This window comes from Bacillus rossius, chromosome 10 (genome assembly GCF_032445375.1).
Source record: "Bacillus rossius redtenbacheri isolate Brsri chromosome 10, Brsri_v3, whole genome shotgun sequence".
NCBI classification, from domain to species: Eukaryota; Metazoa; Arthropoda; class Insecta; order Phasmatodea; family Bacillidae; genus Bacillus; species Bacillus rossius.
This window is the reverse complement of record NC_086337.1, coordinates 3,136,900-3,149,860: the sequence shown is the minus strand read 5'-3', so window position 1 is coordinate 3,149,860 and position 12,961 is coordinate 3,136,900. Positions and strand designations below refer to the sequence as shown.

The 12,961-nt window shown below is 35.0% G+C and overlaps 1 protein-coding gene across 1 annotated transcript in view; it reads right to left on the bottom strand.

Annotated features, from left to right (window-relative positions):
- LOC134535720 (T-box transcription factor TBX10-like) overlaps positions 1 to 12,961 on the bottom strand; it is a 591,112-nt gene that overhangs the window by 454,805 nt on the left and 123,346 nt on the right. The gene's annotated exons all lie outside the window — the stretch shown is intronic.

The following is a 12,961-nucleotide window of genomic DNA, read 5'->3' as shown; positions in this document are numbered from 1 at the left end:
CTATTATTAATAAAATGCCTCATATCCTCTTAAATATTAACATCTGTATAGGACTTTGCACGCCTCATTAAATTTCAAAACTCCCAGCCACTATATCTACGCGGAACCATAAATCATTAATACTATTCCAAATCACAGTCTTACACCAGCATGTTTGTGTAATATTATCCACTGTATTTTTTTTTTTCGTAAAGTTACCATTCCAACATAACCTACTAACATAATACTTAGATAATGTTATGTAGCATTCCATACCATTTTATCAGTCAGTCGTAATCATGCATAACTACCCTAGCCATTGATCCAAAGCAGCCAAATTTAATACTATCTGTTCATCATCATCATACTACTTAATATAATTCCATAAATATTTACCATAAACAAACATTAACTACACCATAGTAAATATACAACATAGGTCCACCCAACAATCCAAAATGAATATCGGTCAAAAGACAGTTTTAAATCTACGAGCCATAACATACATTCCTATTCCTCAGCCTGCAGTACCCAACATTCTTCAGCTTACAAACTCTTTAAATTAAACATTTAATTATGTATTTCCTTTCATTCTTTTAATGTTTCTTACAGTAAATAATTTTGAGTCAAATACCACTTACAGACAATACAATTCACCATCCTGCCATATAAAAAAAGAGATCATATCTCGACTTAACCATAGGATAAATCCATGCAGCATCTTAAAAATCAACTAAATAGATAATACTTAAGATATGAACAAAGTCCGATCTGACATTCTGGTCGAGTCATTGCATATAAATACAAATAGGAGGAGGGACCATAACATATGGATACAAATATGAGGAGGAGGAGGAGGGATCGTAGCTTATGGATACAAATATGAGGAGGGATCGTAGCATACATAAATTACACCCAACTTTACTCAAATACCAACTATATCAACCAGAAAGTAAATTATAAGAGGCATGTTTCCAATTTAAATTACTTTCCGATCGATCATTCAGAAACCCAGGCATAAAACACATAAATATCGTCGAAGATCAAAAGAACTGCAAAGTCAACATATAATATCACAGTCTAAGCCATAAGATCTATGTCCATCGCATTTATATCAACCATTTCCCTTATACACCTTAAGTGTATGAAATGCAAGGCCAGCAAAAAGAAATACCTGATACATATTGTCAATTTTAATTGTCCTTTTCACGATGTAAATACTTGTAATTATAATGCTGTAGAGATTCCGAATAAAATTTCTTACTTAAATAAAAACTACTATGCCACCAATTCATATTATAAGTACTGATAATAACTCTCCTTACCCACATAATATGAACGTAAAGACAAAAATTACTCAACATGTTAGTAGATCTACACAACAACAATATATAAAGTCATATGTATAAGCATTTACAAAACTTGCACGAATCAAGAAGTTAAACCATACAGGCTAAACATTACTTTAAACCTTAAATATGTAGATCATAAATATCTTATTTTCCGAAGGATTGAAACTGTATTTGGCATAAGCATTGCCGCTAAGCTACATACATACAAGTTAATGGCATTAGAACTCATACGATTATTGAGTAACAATTTTGAAGCAACATCTATAATATAATGTTAGAAAAAAGAAGTAAATGAAATGAGAAGGATCTAGAATTAACAACAAATGCTGGAATTTGACTCACAGCTTTATTTTACTATATATATCACTGATACAGCTAGGTAAATTATACCAGAAACAAGTTCTTACACTTTCAATTACCTCCAACAATAGTCGATGATTCTGGATTCAGCTGCGAAAAACATATCATGAAAGAAAATGTTTTTTATCAGGTTATTGTAGTCGGACATTACTTAATGTGCCAAGTTAAATCTCTTTAGGTGAATATCTATTACACACCATTAATGAACAATCATTTCCAACTGCTTCACTTATAAATCACATCATCATCATCTGGAAGCCAGCGAGATCTTGTAAACTGGAGGCCAGTCTCATAGTAGTTTGTGCTGGGCTGGATGCTTTCATAAGAATGAAATTATATGTTGCAACGACTCATGTGCACATTCAAAATATCACTTCGAGAAAACAACTTTCCACATCTATCACACTGATGCGACTTGGAGGTAGGATTCAGAAGACAATGATGTTCTTCATGTCGCCGAGCACTACTGCTGCTTGCAAACTTCTGCTTACAATATCTACACAAAATTTCGGATTTACACTTCACAATATGTAGGTTAAAATTTTCTCGTCGCATCAACAACTTTCCACATCTGTCACACAGAAGTATTATATCGGGGGAAGTCTTCATACATTCATATTTTCCAGCACGTGATGATTCTGGTGACACTATAGGTGATGTAGGCGTTGGTGATGACGGGTGCGATGACCTCGGCTGATTCATTTCTTGTGTAGTAGAATGATTCACTGCTAGTGATCTACCACTAAATGTTTGGCCCATTGCAGGAGAAAAAATAACCCGGGAAGGCTATCCCAATGAGTCTCCGCTATTTAAAGCCCAGAAACAAACTGATGGATTGCTATTTACATCGCGCCTTATATACTCTCGAAACCATGATCACATCATATTTACCAATCAAAAGAAGCCGAGTTCTCTTAAATACATAAATATGTATTCACATGGACATGCACTGCACTCACTGAATACACACAATGATCATACAATGAGACTAAACACTAGCTCCAAATGGATCCAAATACCTTCAGTAGCTATAATAGCTCCAACTGCTACCATAGCTCCAACTATCTCCAATAGCCCAAATAAGTTCATTAGCTCCAACTATCTCCAATAGCCCAAATAAGTTCATTAGCTCCAACTAGCTCCAATAGTCCAACTAACTTCATTAACTCCAACTAGCTCCAATAGTCCAACTAACTTCATTAGCTCCACCTAGCCCCAATAGTCCAACTAGCTCCAATATCAACAACTGCTACATTATCCCCAACTAACTTCATTAGCTCCAACTAGCTCCAACAGCTCCAACTAGCTCCAATAGTTCCAACTAGCTCCAATAGTTCCAACTGCTATAATAGTCAAACTGATAAAATGACTCAAAATTAATCCAACTGCTAAAATAGCTCCAAACGGCTCCAACTATCCAAATAAATCCAATAGCTCCAACTAGCTCTAACTAGCTCTAATAGCGTTAACTAGCTTCAGTACTTACAATTAGCTCCAACCTCATCTGACTCTAGCGCCTCAATTGCCCCACAGACTCCAAAGCACCAACCGATTTCAGATATAAGATTACACGAAATAAAATAAAAAAAGTTTATATTCATATTAAAATTTATTTCACAATTTTATACACGTTTTGGTAAAACATTTTATTGTATGTAGCCTGCTCTCCTTAGTTAACGAAGTATAGTCAATGTTTCTTTGGTGATGGATACTTTTTCGGCATTTTGAAAACCAACTAGAAGCCTTAACCTATCGACCAATATATTAGGATCAGCCCATGATGTGTAATCTATCTCGCTTATTGTTATTAATATTTTTAAGCTATCTGAAGTCTTCTGTTTTAACAACCGTCTCATTGTCTTCCACGCAGTGATCATCATAAGAATGACCAGGTTTATTTATTTTAACACGACGTTTCCATCGTTTAGGTCTCACCGCTTCAACATATTCTTTAATCTTTTTTATCTTCGGGTGCTTCATCAAAAGTCTTTGATGTTTTCAGTAACACAACACTTCCCTTGTTTAGATCTCACAACTTCATCACATTCTTCAATCTTGTCAGTTTCGGGCACTTCATCAAAATCTTCGATACCTACGGTTCCATCGTTTAGGTCTCAAAACTTCATCACAGTTCATAATCTTGTGAGCTTTAGGAGCCGCATTACAGTCTTCGATATTGCCAGCTTCGAGTGCTTCATCTAAATCTTTGAAGTTGCCAGCTTCAGCCTGTTCTATGTTGTTCATAATTTAGTGAAGGCAACTTGAATTTGGTGTAAATATTTTTTTTTTGTTTCCAATGAAGACACTACTTTTATCATTAGATTTCAATTCTATTTCATTAGTGATATCTAGGTTACAGATGGTAGAACCAGCATTTTCAACTTCTTCGAGTTCATAATAATTTTTTAATAATTTATCTTCTTTCCTCTTCTTTGCTGTTGTAGACCTGATCTCGATATCATTAGATAGCCTGGTTGCACAGATCTTGTGATGTTTATTCAACAAATATCTTCGACCAAAGTATTTCTGGCACAGATTGCAACTAAATGGCTTTTTGGTAAGGACTTAATGTACACTCTGCTCTCTAATGTCGCTTCGCATTTTTTTTCTCAAGGTGAACTCCTTGTCGCAATATACACACCTGTGTCCTTTCGATAACATTGCTGGCAGCGACTCAGAATACATATCAGCTTCTACGACTAATACCAGATGCATATTGGGAGTTTTAATTTGTAACAAATACTTAAATATTATTTTTTAAACATGCCATCAGCGGTAACTAATTTTCCTTTTAAATTATGTAAGTTGCAAGTAGTTTCGCTTCATGCTAACATATATCACCACATGCTGTGTCAAAGTAAAGTTTGTGTATAATTAGGTAGGATGCTCTCTCACAGTCACAAGAGATGGAGAGATTGGCTAGACCTCTAGGAGGGAAGAATTCTTTCTCAAGGAAAATATCAGGTAACATACTGGTACTGATGCTGGTAGCGATAAATAATCCATGTTAGCTTCTACAGCCAATACAACTTATGTGTTAATTTAATAGTAGACTTACAAAATTCCAACACAAAGAATAAATGTTACTACTTAGATAAATAAAATCATAAATTGGAGAAGGAGATGTATCAATGTATTTGAATATTAGAATATGTCGTTGCGTATGAATGTGTGTTGACAGCTTTTAACAATTTTAATTTTTTTTAACAACTGCCTGCAGTCAGCTAAAGAAAAATCAAGCTATAATAAAATAAATTATCTCCCACGACGGCCAATTTCTTTTCTGATGTAGGTGGGCACCATATATATATTTATATATAGTATATAACTTATGCTAAAGCATATAATATGCTTAAGCATAAATAAATTTTATTTTTAGATATGTTAACATATATATATATGCTTCAGCATATGTTTTAAATATATCTAATACAAATATGCAAGCATAAAAGATATGGTGCCCACCTACATCAGAAAAGAAATTGGCCGTCGTGGGAGATAATTTATTTTATTATAGCTTGAATTTCTTTAGCTGACTGCAGGCAGTTGTTATAAAAAATTAAAATTGTTAAAAGCTGTCAACACACATTCATACGCAACGACATATTCTAATATTCAAATACATTGATACATCTCCTTCTCCAATTTATGATTTTATTTATCTAAGTAGTAACATTTATTCTTGGTGTTGGAATTTTGTAAGTATACTATTAAATTAACACATAAGTTGTATTGGCTGTAGAAGCTAACATGGATTATTTATCGCTACCAGCATCAGTACCAGTATGTTACCTGATATTTTCCTTGAGAAAGAATTCTTCCCTCCTAGAGGTCTAGCCAATCTCTCCATCTCTTGTGACTGTGAGAGAGCATCCTACCTAATTATACACAAACTTTACTTTGACACAGCATGTGGTGATATATGTTAGCATGAAGCGAAACTACTTGCAACTTACATAATTTAAAAGGAAAATTAGTTACCGCTGATGGCATGTTTAAAAAATAATATTTAAGTATTTGTTACAAATTAAAACTCCCAATATGCATCTGGTATTAGTCGTAGAAGCTGATATGTATTCTGAGTCGCTGCCAGCAATGTTATCGAAAGGACACAGGTGTGTATATTGCGACAAGGAGTTCACCTTTAGAAAAAAAATGCGAAGCGACATTAGAGAGCAGAGTGTACATTAAGTCCTTACCAAAAAGCCATTTAGTTGCAATCTGTGCCAGAAATACTTTGGTCGAAGATATTTGTTGAATAAACATCACAAGATCTGTGCAACCAGGCTATCTAATGATATCGAGATCAGGTCTACAACAGCAAAGAAGAGGAAAGAAGATAAATTATTAAAAAATTATTATGAACTCGAAGAAGTTGAAAATGCTGGTTCTACCATCTGTAACCTAGATATCACTAATGAAATAGAATTGAAATCTAATGATAAAAGTAGTGTCTTCATTGGAAACAAAAAAAAAATATTTACACCAAATTCAAGTTGCCTTCACTAAATTATGAACAACATAGAACAGGCTGAAGCTGGCAACTTCAAAGATTTAGATGAAGCACTCGAAGCTGGCAATATCGAAGACTGTAATGCGGCTCCTAAAGCTCACAAGATTATGAACTGTGATGAAGTTTTGAGACCTAAACGATGGAACCGTAGGTATCGAAGATTTTGATGAAGTGCCCGAAACTGACAAGATTGAAGAATGTGATGAAGTTGTGAGATCTAAACAAGGGAAGTGTTGTGTTACTGAAAACATCAAAGACTTTTGATGAAGCACCCGAAGATAAAAAAGATTAAAGAATATGTTGAAGCGGTGAGACCTAAACGATGGAAACGTCGTGTTAAAATAAATAAACCTGGTCATTCTTATGATGATCACTGCGTGGAAGACAATGAGACGGTTGTTAAAACAGAAGACTTCAGATAGCTTAAAAATATTAATAACAATAAGCGAGATAGATTACACATCATGGGCTGATCCTAATATATTAGTCGATAGGTTAAGGCTTCTAGTTGCTTTTCAAAATGCCGAAAAAGTATCCATCACCAAAGAAACATTGACTATACTTCGTTAACTAAGGAGAGCAGGCTACATACAATAAAATGTTTTACCAAAACGTGTATAAAATTGTGAAATAAATTTTAATATGAATATAAACTTTTTTTATTTTATTTCGTGTAATCTTATATCTGAAATCGGTTGGTGCTTTGGAGTCTGTGGGGCAATTGAGGCGCTAGAGTCAGATGAGGTTGGAGCTAATTGTAAGTACTGAAGCTAGTTAACGCTATTAGAGCTAGTTAGAGCTAGTTGGAGCTATTGGATTTATTTGGATAGTTGGAGCCGTTTGGAGCTATTTTAGCAGTTGGATTAATTTTGAGTCATTTTATCAGTTTGACTATTATAGCAGTTGGAACTATTGGAGCTAGTTGGAACTATTGGAGCTAGTTGGAGCTGTTGGAGCTAGTTGGAGCTAATGAAGTTAGTTGGGGATAATGTAGCAGTTGTTGATATTGGAGCTAGTTGGACTATTGGGGCTAGGTGGAGCTAATGAAGTTAGTTGGACTATTGGAGCTAGTTGGAGTTAATGAAGTTAGTTGGACTATTGGAGCTAGTTGGAGCTAATGAACTTATTTGGGCTATTGGAGATAGTTGGAGCTAATGAACTTATTTGGGCTATTGGAGATAGTTGGAGCTATGGTAGCAGTTGGAGCTATTATAGCTACTGAAGGTATTTGGATCCATTTGGAGCTAGTTTTTAGTCTCATTGTATGATCATTGTGTGTATTCAGTGAGTGCAGTGCATGTCCATGTGAATACATATTTATGTATTTAAGAGAACTCGGCTTCTTTTGATTGGTAAATATGATGTGATCATGGTTTCGAGAGTATATAAGGCGCGATGTAAATAGCAATCCATCAGTTTGTTTCTGGGCTTTAAATAGCGGAGACTCATTGGGATAGCCTTCCCGGGTTATTTTTTCTCCTTCAATGGGCCAAACATTTAGTGGTAGATCACTAGCAGTGAATCATTCTACTACACAAGAAATGAATCAGCCGAGGTCATCGCACCCGTCATCACCAACGCCTACATCACCTATAGTGTCACCAGAATCATCACGTGCTGGAAAATATGAATGTATGAAGACTTCCCCCGATATAATACTTCTGTGTGACAGATGTGGAAAGTTGTTGATGCGACGAGAAAATTTTAACCTCCATATTGTGAAGTGTAAATCCGAAATTTTGTGTAGATATTGTAAGCAGAAGTTTGCAAGCAGCAGTAGTGCTCGGCGACATGAAGAACATCATTGTCTTGTGAATCCTACCTCCAAGTCGCATCAGTGTGATAGATGTGGAAAGTTGTTTTCACGAAGTGATATTTTGAATGTGCACATGAGACGTTGCAACATATAATTTCATTCTTATGAAAGCATCCAGCCCAGCACAAACTTCTATGAGACTGGCCTCCAGTTTACAAGATTTTGCCGGCTTCCAGACGATGATGATGTGATTTATAAGTGAAGCAGTTGGAAATGATTGTTCATTAATGGTGTGTAATAGATATTCACCTAAAGAGATTTAACTTGGCACATTAACCTTTTACCCGCCACCCCAAGATGCCCCCCAAAAATTATATATTTTCCTGCGAATTATGTATACTTAATGTTTCATTAAGAAATGAAAATTGATAGATAGCAAGAAAAAAAACTTTTCTATTTATTTTGCTATGTTCCAGTAGTGGAACATTGGCAGGAAGGGGTTATACAAAAAATCGTCAATTGGTTTTTAAAATATATGTATTACTATATAAACCCATTACAATGTATATCAATAACAATATAATAAAGCTATTTCCCAAAATTTGAAAAATATAAAAAATCAACTTGGAAACTTTTTTTTTATGGAAATACGGGGTAACACCCAAGATCAATGCTGCTTTTGAGTTTGATGTGTCAACAGTGCAACAACATCTCTTTTACACGTGAAGCCATATCAATAATGTCTATTATTACACTTTCAGTCCATGGAAATATGGAAAATACTCAATATGGATCCTCTTCTTGCAGTCATTGCATTGGTACTTCGTATTGGAGATACAATGATCACATCTTCCGTGTGATGCCGAAATCAAGTAATGCCCATTTGATTTTCGTTGAGAAGAAGGTATACGAGGCTTTGGCCCAACTCTAGGCCCCTCCTTTCGAGGAGAAATTCGCAGGAGGGCCATTGTAATCTGAACAACAAATTTTTTTGATTAGGCAAATGTTAAGTAAAAAAAATAGAAAAACAAATAGAAAAAACTAAACGTACCTGTCGCCGAAAGAAAGATGGTCCAGATGTAAACACGATTGTTTGGAGTGAAGCTCTTTGTGAACAATCCAGGCAGCAACAACAGACATGTTGAGCGCATTGGGGCACAAGTTCCACCATCACTTTTTTTGAACGCAATTTTGGCCGGTAAGATCCCAACAATATATCCATAAAATCAACTCCACCCATGTCATAGTTATATTGCCTCAGGAGATGAGGTTGATCAATTGCAACTCTTGGTCTTTTGTTCATGAACTCAAAAAACAGGTCAATAGGCTCAAGGGATATCAATTTAGGAAATTTATCACCGAGTTTCGCTTGATTTTCAGAAGGAAGTACATACATAACTGAAGCTTTTAGTTTTTTGTCAGTTTGGTTTTTCCAGGATATGTTTACCTTTCACTCCAGGTTTTGGATTAGCTTTTCTTTTACAATTTCTTTTAGGAGCAGGCAACTTTTTACTAGTTGAAGGAAATTATTCTTGCTGCGTTTCATTGGACACAGATGCACATGATTTTATAAATAAAATTACCTGTCCACAAACGTCAGTCGGCTCCACTTCTCCCAAATTGTTGTCATCAATGTCTTCATTATCCGTCAATCGTTCATTTTCTTCTGGAGATAACTGACACAAGTCGTATTCATCATCGGAATTGTCAGTGATGTCAGAATCATTCAAAGAATTCAAGTAGTCAAGTGCGTCATTCACTGTACGAAACACCGTTTCACTCGCCATAAAAGCCCTCACACGTACAGAGGTAACCTAAAAATACTGCAATGACAGCAACAGTTGAAAGAAAACTAAGTAAGAGCAGACTGAGTTCCACTGCAGGTAGTAACTGGCATGAATGGCATGTGATGATGTGTACGGTTTGTGGCTGCGAGGCGCAAGTAGAAACATGCGCAGTAGGCGTGCGGTGACGCATATAAGTAAAGTGGTCCGCAATAACCAGAACCCGCCAATGTTCCACTTCTGGAACATCTAAACGTATGGAACACCAGTGAGATAAGTAAAAGTTATAATTGAATACTCGTACGTGGAATCATTTCTTTTACACTTCCTAAGGCACCCTAAGCTTTCTAAATAGATAATTTATTTTTATTATAGCAAAATAAAAATAAAAACAATAAAGAGTGCGCACCGCATCTGATTTTGCCATTTTGAGAAATTGCTTACCTTTATGAAATGCATCATATGTCACTAAATAAAATCTGTAAATTGAAAATGGACTTTGTTTAACTAGGAAAAAATTATGTCATGAAATATTTTAATTTTGCTGTAGAAAAAAAAATTCTCAAAATCATGTTCCATAAGTGGAACAATGGCAGGTAAAAGGTTAAGTAATGTCCGACTACAATAACCTGATAAAAAACATTTTCTTTCATGATATGTTTTTCGCAGCTGAATCCAGAATCATCGAATATTGTTGGAGGTAATTGAAAGTGTAAGAACTTGTTCTGGTATAATTTACCTAGCTGTATCAGTGATATATATAGTAAAATAAAGCTGTGAGTCAAATTCCAGCATTTGTTGTTAATTCTAGATCCTTCTCATTTCATTTACTTCTTTTTTCTAACATTATATTATAGATGTTGCTTCAAAATTGTTACTCAATAATCGTATGAGTTCTAATGCCATTAACTTGTATGTATGTAGCTTAGCGGCAATGCTTATGCCAAATACAGTTTCAATCCTTCGGAAAATAAGATATTTATGATCTACATATTTAAGGTTTAAAGTAATGTTTAGCCTGTATGGTTTAACTTCTTGATTCGTGCAAGTTTTGTAAATGCTTATACATATGACTTTATATATTGTTGTTGTGTAGATCTACTAACATGTTGAGTAATTTTTGTCTTTACGTTCATATTATGTGGGTAAGGAGAGTTATTATCAGTACTTATAATATGAATTGGTGGCATAGTAGTTTTTATTTAAGTAAGAAATTTTATTCGGAATCTCTACAGCATTATAATTACAAGTATTTACATCGTGAAAAGGACAATTAAAATTGACAATATGTATCAGGTATTTCTTTTTGCTGGCCTTGCATTTCATACACTTAAGGTGTATAAGGGAAATGGTTGATATAAATGCGATGGACATAGATCTTATGGCTTAGACTGTGATATTATATGTTGACTTTGCAGTTCTTTTGATCTTCGACGATATTTATGTGTTTTATGCCTGGGTTTCTGAATGATCGATCGGAAAGTAATTTAAATTGGAAACATGCCTCTTATAATTTACTTTCTGGTTGATATAGTTGGTATTTGAGTAAAGTTGGGTGTAATTTATGTATGCTACGATCCCTCCTCATATTTGTATCCATAAGCTACGATCCCTCCTCCTCCTCCTCATATTTGTATCCATATGTTATGGTCCCTCCTCCTATTTGTATTTATATGCAATGACTCGACCAGAATGTCAGATCGGACTTTGTTCATATCTTAAGTATTATCTATTTAGTTGATTTTTAAGATGCTGCATGGATTTATCCTATGGTTAAGTCGAGATATGATCTCTTTTTTTATATGGCAGGATGGTGAATTGTATTGTCTGTAAGTGGTATTTGACTCAAAATTATTTACTGTAAGAAACATTAAAAGAATGAAAGGAAATACATAATTAAATGTTTAATTTAAAGAGTTTGTAAGCTGAAGAATGTTGGGTACTGCAGGCTGAGGAATAGGAATGTATGTTATGGCTCGTAGATTTAAAACTGTCTTTTGACCGATATTCATTTTGGATTGTTGGGTGGACCTATGTTGTATATTTACTATGGTGTAGTTAATGTTTGTTTATGGTAAATATTTATGGAATTATATTAAGTAGTATGATGATGATGAACAGATAGTATTAAATTTGGCTGCTTTGGTTCAATGGCTAGGGTAGTTATGCATGATTACGACTGACTGATAAAATGGTATGGAATGCTACATAACATTATCTAAGTATTATGTTAGTAGGTTATGTTGGAATGGTAACTTTACGAAAAAAAAAAATACAGTGGATAATATTACACAAACATGCTGGTGTAAGACTGTGATTTGGAATAGTATTAATGATTTATGGTTCCGCGTAGATATAGTGGCTGGGAGTTTTGAAATTTAATGAGGCGTGCAAAGTCCTATACAGATGTTAATATTTAAGAGGATATGAGGCATTTTATTAATAATAGATCATGACAGCTGGAGGAGATGTATTTCAGTTGTGTTTACCATACAAAGAATGATCTCGTGATTACATTGGTCAGGTTATGAATCTGCATCATCTGGATAGTTTCAAGACTTCTAGGATAGTTGAATGATTTGGAGTAGAAGAGAGAGAGACCCTATGTAAGCTGAATCCTAAGTAAACATGTTGATGATGTGAAGAGTGTCGTAGTGGGGGTAGGGGTTGGCTTTATATGTAGGGATGTGGACGGAATTAGTAGCTAAGTTGTCATCCTGACTCCGAAGAGTGAACATCGCTTGGGAGCTCTCTTTCTTGTTTAACAACAAAGACATCTGGGGAGAGTATGGATCCTACCCCTAGTTCTTCGAAATCCAGTATGAAGCAAGAATCTCCATTGAAGCATCGGTGTCCGCACTGTAATATGATGTTTTCAACGAGCTCCAACATGAGATGTCATGAGAAGAGTAATTGTGTGAAGAATCCATCTCGCACTATTGTTTTCTGTAATGAATGCCAGAAGAAGTTTACTCGCAACGATGACTTGAAAAGACATATGAAGATTTGTAAAGGTGCAGTTCGCTTGCCTGTGGAACAGTATGTGAACGTCACGACTCCTCAATTTAAACTAGAGGTACCCATGCGTACAGGCTCCAGCATTAAAGGAGATCATCAGCAACAACAACAACCACCCGCATCTGGGCATAAATCTAACACTTTGCTTGGTCTGTTACAGACAAATGATAATGGATTTTACTTGGCACAATCTGCATTT